This window comes from Cicer arietinum, chromosome 4 (genome assembly GCF_000331145.2).
Source record: "Cicer arietinum cultivar CDC Frontier isolate Library 1 chromosome 4, Cicar.CDCFrontier_v2.0, whole genome shotgun sequence".
NCBI lineage: Eukaryota > Viridiplantae > Streptophyta > Magnoliopsida > Fabales > Fabaceae > Cicer > Cicer arietinum.
Genome location: NC_021163.2, coordinates 61,770,077 through 61,779,346, shown reverse-complemented (window position 1 = coordinate 61,779,346; position 9,270 = coordinate 61,770,077). Strand labels below are relative to the sequence as shown.

The window sequence follows — 9,270 nt, the reverse complement described above, 5'->3', positions numbered from 1 at the left end:
ATGAAGTTTGATGATTTCATGATTAGATATGGTTTCCAAAGATGTAGTTTTGACAACTGTGTTTACATTCTAAAAGAGAAAAATCAAGAACGTTCTCCAGCTCAAAAACGTTCTCCAGATTTTCAGAAAAGTCAAGAATGTTCTCCAATTTATCTATTACTCTATGTGGATGATATTCTTCTTGCAAGCTCAAGTAAAGACCAGATTAAAAGGTTCAAAGCTGATCTTAGAAATGAGTTTGAGATGAAATAACTTGGAGAGGCCAAAAGGATCTTAGGAATGGATATAAAAAGAAATAGAATGAAATGGGAACTATTTCTTTCTCAAGTTGCCTACCTGAAGAAAGTTGTCACTAAATATAGAATGCATGAGGCAAGACAAATTACTACTCGCCTGGGACAAAATTACAAATTGTCTATGCAAGACTCACCTAAGACTGCTGAGGAAAGACAAAGAATGAGTACCATTCCTTATGCTAGTGGAGTTGGCAGCATAATGTATGGAATGATATGTAGCAGGCCAGATTTGGCTTATGTTATGAATGTTGTTAGCAGATTTATGGCAGATCCAGGAGCACTGCATTGATCATCACTTAAGTGGATTATGAGATACTTAAATGGCTCACTAACAACAGGTTTAAAATTCAAAAAGACTCGTCATGACAAGGAACCAATCAAATGATATGTGGACTCGAATTATGCTGGAAACATGGACACTAGAAAATCAATTTCTGGTTATGTTTTCACTCTATATGGGACTGCTGTAAGCTGGAGAGCAATTACACAGTCGATGGTAGCACTTTCTATAACTCAAGCTGAATTCATTGCGCTTATTGAAGGCGTTAAAGAAGCTTTATGGATGAAAGGACTTATTGGTGAGCTAGGAATAAATCAGAGTTATGTTTCAATTTATTGTGATAGTCAAAGTGCTATACACTTATCTAAGCATCAAGTGTATCATAATAAGTCTAAACATATTGATGTTAAGTATCACTTCATAAGAGATGCGATCGATTCAAAGCAGGTTTCAGTTGAGAAGATTGCAACTGAGGACAACCCATCTGATGCATTCACCAAATCACTTTCACAAACTAAGTTCAAGCATTGCTTGGACATAGTTGGATTTGACAAACAGTAAAGATGAAGCAATAGCAGCAAGGTCAATGATTGAATTATTCTGATATTGAGTCAAGGTGGAGAATTGTGAATGTGCGCCTCAAATCATAAAGTTAGTTATTCTTAAGAGTTGTTATAACTACCTTTGGCCAAGTTAGTTATGACAAGGTGGTTATAGTTAGTTAAGTAAATGTCTTTAAATACTATAGTTGTAAATGCATTAATGTAATGTTGTTGTAATAGTAGTGAGAGCTGGAAAACTAAGAGGCACATATGCAATTCATGATTCATAGAAAATCAGAGAGAGAAGATTAAAGGGAGAAGAGAAAGATTGAGAGAAAGGCTAGCATTGCTGGTTCATAAACATTGATAGATACTAGGAGATCAATCTTGAGAAGGCTTTAATCTTGTAAAGTTCAATCATTAATAGTGGATTAATCTTGCTTGCTTGCCCGTGACGTAGATCTCATCAATTGAGACCGAACACGTACATTCTTGGTGTTATTCTTCTCTTATCCTTCTTTAATTTTCATTTGCGTTGATAGAGAAAACTGGTTTTAGAAAACTGCAGAAAGGAAAATTGTTTTAGAAAACTGTAGAAAACGAAGAACGATAATCAATATCCGTTTTCTGGTTTTCTGAACATTCTGCGTTTTTGTTTTTCTTCTGCAATTTTTTGTCTTCTATTTTGTTGGTTAATCTTTGTTGCAGATCTCAATATTATTTTAACAGTGTACATATAGAAAGAATCCATGTAAATAACCTACCAACTCCATTAACATAGTATAATTAATGAGTAAATCACTAAGTTGTCTTTTGAAATTATTGGATAGAGTATTTACTTTTAAATTTTAAAAATAGATAAATAACACGTTAAAATTGAAAGACATCATACAATATAGTATAGCTATCCATTTAGAGACGAACCCACTCATTACTTTTTGGGGAATAACCTCTACTTGATTTAAAAAAAATAAAATTTTAGTATTTAATACATTAAAGAAATACATTATTATGCCTCCACTATGTTTAAACTTTGTTTATAAATGTAAATTAGTATTGTTATAATAGTTTTTAAATGTATTAAAATTACCATAGCAAAAATAAACGTGTCTTTCAATAGTTATTTTGTTCTTTAAATGTGTCTTTAGTTAATTAATTTAGTACTCAAATGTATTTTTCTCTAAACAATTTAGTGTATAAAATTACTAAAAAGGAGATTATGTGAGGTTGTATATAATTTTGATAAACTCAAAGGCTATTTACTCTTAATTTTAGAATTATACATGTGACAACCGTTTAAAGAGATATACAGTGTTTTTACTGCTCAAAATTTTTGGGTCCGTCCATGCATCTGTTAGTTTGCTATGCTAATGAGGTTAACGCGTTAACTACTTCTATGGCGAGCTCAATTGTTAGTTAATTCATTGTATGTAAGAGATGAGCTAATTTGTCCGATTTTGAAAATATGGGTGGTTAATTTGCTCAATTTTAAAAACGAAACTAAAACTCAATTTCTTTTTTAAAACTGAAACTATGTCGTTATTGCAACGGTAACATCTCCATCTATATAGTTCATTATTGTTCTTCTTCTAGGATTTCATATCTTTTTCTTTCAAGAATCTTCATTTATATAATTTATTCTTCTTCCTCTTTCATGGTGTTGAAAAAAAATCAAGAACCACTTATTCTTATTCCTTCATATATGAAAGCTTGAAGTCAATGATTCTTAAATATCATTGTAAAAAAAAGTTGATGTTTAAGTTACTGCAACTAAAAAAAAAACTTTGAAAGTGAATTCTTTTCATGCCTTTGCCAAAGGTAATTTCTCCATTTTCGTTCCCCCATTTATTTTTATTATTATCTCAAAGTTTGCCCACTCATTTCTTCAATTTCTCTAATTTTGTCCCCAAATTAAGACATGGGACAAAACCAAATTGAAATACCACTTTCACAGTTTGAATCTGCTCTTGAAGATCAAATATCGTCCCAAGAAGTACCTGTTCAAGGAGATGTATTGAGAACTACATAAAATGTATGATAACTAGGGACTAGTTGCAATTTTTTATATGACTTTAGGGACTTAATTGATAGTAAGAGCAATTTCAAGGACTAATTTGTGTATATTGATCTTAATTTTTGCATTTTAAAACATATGAACTTATAGGACTAGTTATTACCTTAATCGGTTTCGCATAAGGACATCACCAATCAAGAGACCTACACCACCACTCATGAATGAACCATCACCTCTTCCCATTAGAACACCACCACCCACGACATAACTAGCTCTTGGACCACCAGCCATCAAAGTGTCACATTCAAAATAAATTATTAATGTCTCTCATAATAATGGTTTAAAATACAAAATATAAATATCATTGCCAACATATATTTCAATATTTTGATTTCATTCTCTAATGACTCCATTGTTCATGGTCATTAGATAATCATACTAGTTTGTCAATCATTCTTACTTTCCAAACACCACCAGCTCTATTGTTCTGAGTTGATGATTTTTTTTACCAAAATGTCCAACAACTTTGTCTTCCACGTTAGTATGTTTGCCCATTAAGCAAATCTAGTTCCTTAACATATAAAGATATTGCAATTATATATATCATTCTGAAAGAAAAAAATAAAAAGAAATGGCTGAAAGAACACGAAAAAAATTATCTTCCAAAGTTATTCATAGTTGCAACAATTATAACAACTTTTATTTCACAATGACGTTTGAGAATCGTCGGGTTTAAGCTTTCATCCGCGGAGGAAGAACAATAAGTGGTCTTTGATTCTTCCATTTTATACGATTTGAACATCATAAAAGAGGAAGAAAAATAAATTATATAAATGAATATTCTTGTAAGAATAAGAAAATATGAAATAATAGAAGAAGAACAAAAAAAAAACCTAAGTTTCAATTTCGTTTTCAAAATTGGACAAATTAGTCCTCTGTGTATCTAAAATCAAACAAATAAGAGAACACAATTTCACCATATTTTGTAGTCTCTATAAAAAATTTAAGTATATAAATTTAGAATTTTGTCATATTCTTTGCTATATTAATTTATATCGATTAGTAGTTTTTTTTTGAATATATATATATATATATATATATATATATATATATTTAATATCAATCATGTTTCAAATGATATTGAAAACCATAGAGCTAGTTGTTGTGAATTGAAAAAAAAAAAAGGAAGTTTCATATAGGAATGATAACACACACTAGTAGTGATTGTAAGATGAAAGTATGTTAATTGGGGTGTGTCCCAATGGGTATCCAATTTTGCGAAGAAGTGAGAATGCATACAAATTGACCACCACACGGGCGCCACCGTCTGTTTGGTTGTGCTTGAGTTAAGTGGTGTATTAACAAATTATTTGTGTGCTTTTCTCTATGATATTGTTTGATTAACATGTTTTATACTTATTTCTCTCTTGTTCGTTGCAAAATTTCTCTATAAATAGAGGACTACGCTCAGTTGAAAATGACACCGAAAACACTCCAAAAATCTGAGTATTTTCTCTCTCCCATTTTTGCTTTATTTTTTATTTATTTCTTTCGAGTGATCACAGTTTCTACAACAATTTTCGACATTGTGGTAGGATTACGCTATAGTTTGTCTATGATGTTTTATCTTGGAAACTTTGTGCTTGATAGTCTACCTTGCATAATTTAGACAATGCCATGAAACATCTTAAAGAGAGCGACCTAGTCCGCGACTCAACTCAGTGACATCTTTAGTGACTGAAATTTATTTTAAAATAATTTTTTCAAAACTCAAAAACAACAATTTAAAGACGTTTCCCTTTGTCATATCTTTCGAACGAAATTACTATATATGGTTCTACTACTTCTGATTTCAATAAATCTTGTCGGTTATAGGGATGCCACTTAAAACGATGACAACAAAAATATGTTATTTTTCTTAATAATAAAAAAAGTTACCAATGTTCTAAACAATGACATTCCTATTGTTCTAGAAACAAGTGAACAAACGTAAAAATGATAAGAAAACTACTGAGTTAATCAGATGAGAACATAATGATTACTTATGTAGGAATTATATTCTTATTGAACTTGCTGATGATCTATATGATTAACACCGTTCTAACAATATTGCTAGACATGTTTGAGATGCTCTGAAGAAGAAATATAATATCGAAAAAGCTAAAGCTAAAAAGTATGTTGTGAGCCGCTAGCTTAAATATCATATGACCGATAACAGATCAAACGTTCAATCCCATGAAATCCAAACTTTAAATGTAGAGTTTTAAATTGCTGTTATAATCGACAAAGTGACCATTATTTTCATTGATTTTCAATCAAGATTTGACATTACTCTAAAATAAATTAATTAGGATCCTAATCCCACCAAAATAATACCCTAGTTATTTATATATTTTAGAGCACGCTGGAGATCAGTGAGTCTGTGAACTATTAGAACTTCGCAACATGCAAAGTGGGCCAAAAATAGGTGAATAGAAAAATTACCGCCAAAACCATTTCGAACGATTTGTGACAATTCGAAACGGAAAATGAGTGACGGCGTGTTTCCGTCTCTGTAATGGACGCCAACATCGTTGAGATTTTTCCCCAATTCCCCTTCTCAATAAACGGAAACGCGTACGCTTCTCTTTTTTTCCTTCAAAATTCTTCTCTTTCTATTTTAATGTCATTGCTTTTGCTATTATTAGTTGCTTACTACATGCTCTTAGAATTTGTGTGGGATACCAAACATTTTGAGACCATAACTCTTAAACCATTTTGAAACCCTAATTATCACTTTCATATTGTTAGTTGTTACTTCTCTTTTAGGGTAAACTCTACCACTGCTATTTTCTGCTCTTTTATTTTGTTTATGCTTTTTGAATGTTTCTAATACTCTACACTGTCTTTTTCTTTTCTCACACCTAATTATTCTATTGAATTTTGCAGGCTGTTTTGTGCGATGTGATTGACATTGATGGCGATGGCGATGATTTAGTGATAATAGGTGAAAAAGTCAGTAACATTAAGATTAAGCTGTTATTTGTCATTTCTGCAATGGATTAATATTATACATTATGCTCAGGATATATCTGACATTCATGACGATGATGACTCTGATGATTTAGTGCTAATTGATGAAAAAGTAAGTAAAAGTAACATGAGGAACACAATTGAAGCCATTAATCAAGTTGTAGTTTGTATAACATTAAGATTGATATTTGATTTGTCATCTCTCGCAGTAGATTGGTATTATCTTTTCTAACTTCTAAACGTCTTTTACATTTTGCTTTGAATTCTTTTTGGAATGTATCTGGATATATTTTTTTTCACCCTGGCGTTGAATATGATCAAGGTTTGAAGAATAGTACTTACAAAAACAGTCACAGTAAGGGGTGGTTTGAATCTTTCATTAGGAGTAGAATCATCTTATTCTGAGAGGTTGTCGAAATATTTCCGCTGTAAAATGAAGCATGCTAGTTTGGATGGCAATCTAGAGGTCATGAACCATTTTCCCCCAAATCTAAAACTGCCAAGAAGACAGGTGGTTGTAGCAGTTCATACCTTGCAAATTTCAAAGATGAAATTGTGAGGAAATTTGGAAGTTTTAAGCAATTCAACATTATCAGTGACACTTCAGACCGTTTATTTATTCACAAAGATTCCTCCTTGAAGGAGGTAAGATTTTAATTTTTTATACCTTTAAAGTCATGCTTTGTTTCTCTTTTGATCCTAGTTTAATCTAGTCATTGCTTCTGAAATGGTAGGTTTGGTTCCTGTCATATATCCAAAGGGTCTTGGCTTATTGTCATGATATATTATGGAAAGCTCATCAGTTTTTTTCCTCAGTGGTTTCTAGACATTTGTTATGAAATTGGAATTTAGAACTTACTATAAATCAATAACTGTAGAATTATTGTCTGAATACCATAGAGTGCAACCTGCTTTTTCCATTTTTCTCAATCTCATTTCTTTGACTCTTTCTTTTATTCTCACCAGATTCAATATTTGTTCGAGCTTATGAATCAAGGATGGATCTCATGAGGGCTGTAATTATTGGAGCCGAAGGGACTCCAAATGTGGGACCAGGTGGCTCTATATGCCTGAGTCTACTTAACACTTGGAAGGGCGACAAGAATGAGTGTTGGCTTCCACGCTTTTCAACAATTCTACAGGTTTTGGTCTCCATACAAGGTCTAGTCTTGACTGCCAATCCTTTCTCTAATGCACCTGGGAATGGTGGCTTTTGGCGTAGTTTGAATCCTGACGTTATAATGAGGAGGTGTTCAATGATTCACTATGGACAATGATTACATATGATTAGGAGGCCTCCAAAGGGTTGTTTTTAGGCTTGGTTGAATTTTCTAGTATCTCTAGAAAGTTTGCTTTGCCATGTTCATTTGTAGCGTGGGGGAAATTTTTCTTTAGGAAGATGACAAAAAAAATACTATATAATATAGGAAACAATGTTAGGAATCTAGACCTAGCATATTACACATATCATATATACAGTCTTTCATTTGTCAGTAGCTGATATCTTGCCATTGAACATTGTCCACTTACTTGAGCTTATTAATCAAGACGTTTCAAAGGTTTGATTAAACATTACTTCTTGATTTTGATAGTATAGTTTGTTTATGCCTTGTCAAGTTTAATGTGGACTAAGACCTTATCTTGATTTCTCAATGCAATAGACAACATTCACCATATCTTTTCACCTCCATTTACTCTCACAGTATCACAACTAAACATCCGTTTCTTCAAAGTCCTTCCTCATTCACTTGAAAATTAGAAAAAAGAAAAAAACTGAACCCTATCACCTTGTGTGCATCTAGAAGCATAACGGTACAAAAGAACGGTAGAGTCTACTTTTTGATGGACATGTAAGTTGGTTGTAAAATGTTATGTGTGGATTGTCGTTCGAGAAAAATTGAGCATGTAGAAATTGTGCCATTGTTATATTTTCATTGAATTAGATGTTGATATTATATTTGAAAGTAGCCTTTGATGTTGAGTTGTGGCATATCTTTGTCCATGTGAGCTTTAATCTGGATTAGTCTTTCTCGGTACCCTCTAGCATGTGTGTGGCAATAATATTCATTGTTACGTGATATTCTTGAAGTTGTTGCTAGTAACATATGTGACTAATATGTTATAATGTTGTTTGTTAACTTATTGGTTATAAGTATGTTCATATTGGGTTTACCATTCTTGATTGATTATAATATTCATTTTTTGGTTCAGAATTTGAGGACTTAATTTGTAGTGGAACATTTTCTCATATAATGTAAACACACTACTTAACTAATATATTCAAAATAAAAAAATAATTTTCGCTAGAGTGAAATTTAGTAGTTTGCTTAAATCACTCACATGCACAACTACTATTCTTCCTTTTCTTTTTGTTCCTGAATTCTAGAAACAACCTCATAACAAAAACACATGTTCAAGAAATAAAAAATGATTAAGACTGGTAAGCATTGCTAAATACTACATCAATTAGAGACCGACAATGCTTCCATGTTAATATTGACCGGATTCATCAAGAAGCACTGCATAACATAAACGGGGATTTTATCATTAGGTGGTCTCAAACCTTGCAGTCATTAAATTTTTTGTTCTTGGCATTTGCGCACATGTTAGGTGAGTTAATGGGTCAATGTGGAGGAGAATGATACTGTCTGTAAAATAACTCTTTATTACGATTGATATAATAGCTATGTGAATGAATGATAGATAGAATGTTTCCATACATGCACATTGGATGAGAAAGGCTAGAATACACTAAGAGTATGCCAAATATATTCTTGAATGCAAATTTCATTCAAATCTTATCGGATGAAATTGCCTCAAAATGAATGAATGTCATTATCAATTTTTAAATTTCAATGAAATTTAATTTTGTTTTTCTATACTCTCATTTAATAAATATCGTTTATAAAATATTATTGTAATTTATATTGATAATAGTGAAAAACTTACCAATAATTAAGATAAATAATTTGGTAAAATGAGTTCTATATTTCTTCTACTTATAACATTTTTTAATATGTGCACAAAAACTTTAAAAGATACTTATTATCAGACTGGGGAGTAATAACAATTAATGCTAATGAGACAGTGTTATTTTTTGAACAAGTCTAAAATGAATATATTAAA

General features: G+C 31.5%; 1 long non-coding RNA gene across 2 annotated transcripts; it reads left to right on the top strand.

Annotated features, from left to right (window-relative positions):
• The first annotated feature begins 5,537 nt into the window (after nucleotides 1-5,537).
• On the top strand, nucleotides 5,538-8,232 carry LOC101515015 (uncharacterized). Of its 2 annotated transcripts, none has more exons than XR_003472343.2 (3): nucleotides 5,538-5,748; nucleotides 6,061-6,789; nucleotides 7,111-8,232. It is a non-coding gene; the product is annotated as an uncharacterized lncRNA (long non-coding RNA). The 2 variants fall into 2 exon arrangements; XR_003472344.2 differs by lacking the exon at nucleotides 5,538-5,748 and adding an exon at nucleotides 5,783-5,941.
• Nucleotides 8,233-9,270: the final 1,038 nt, after the last annotated feature.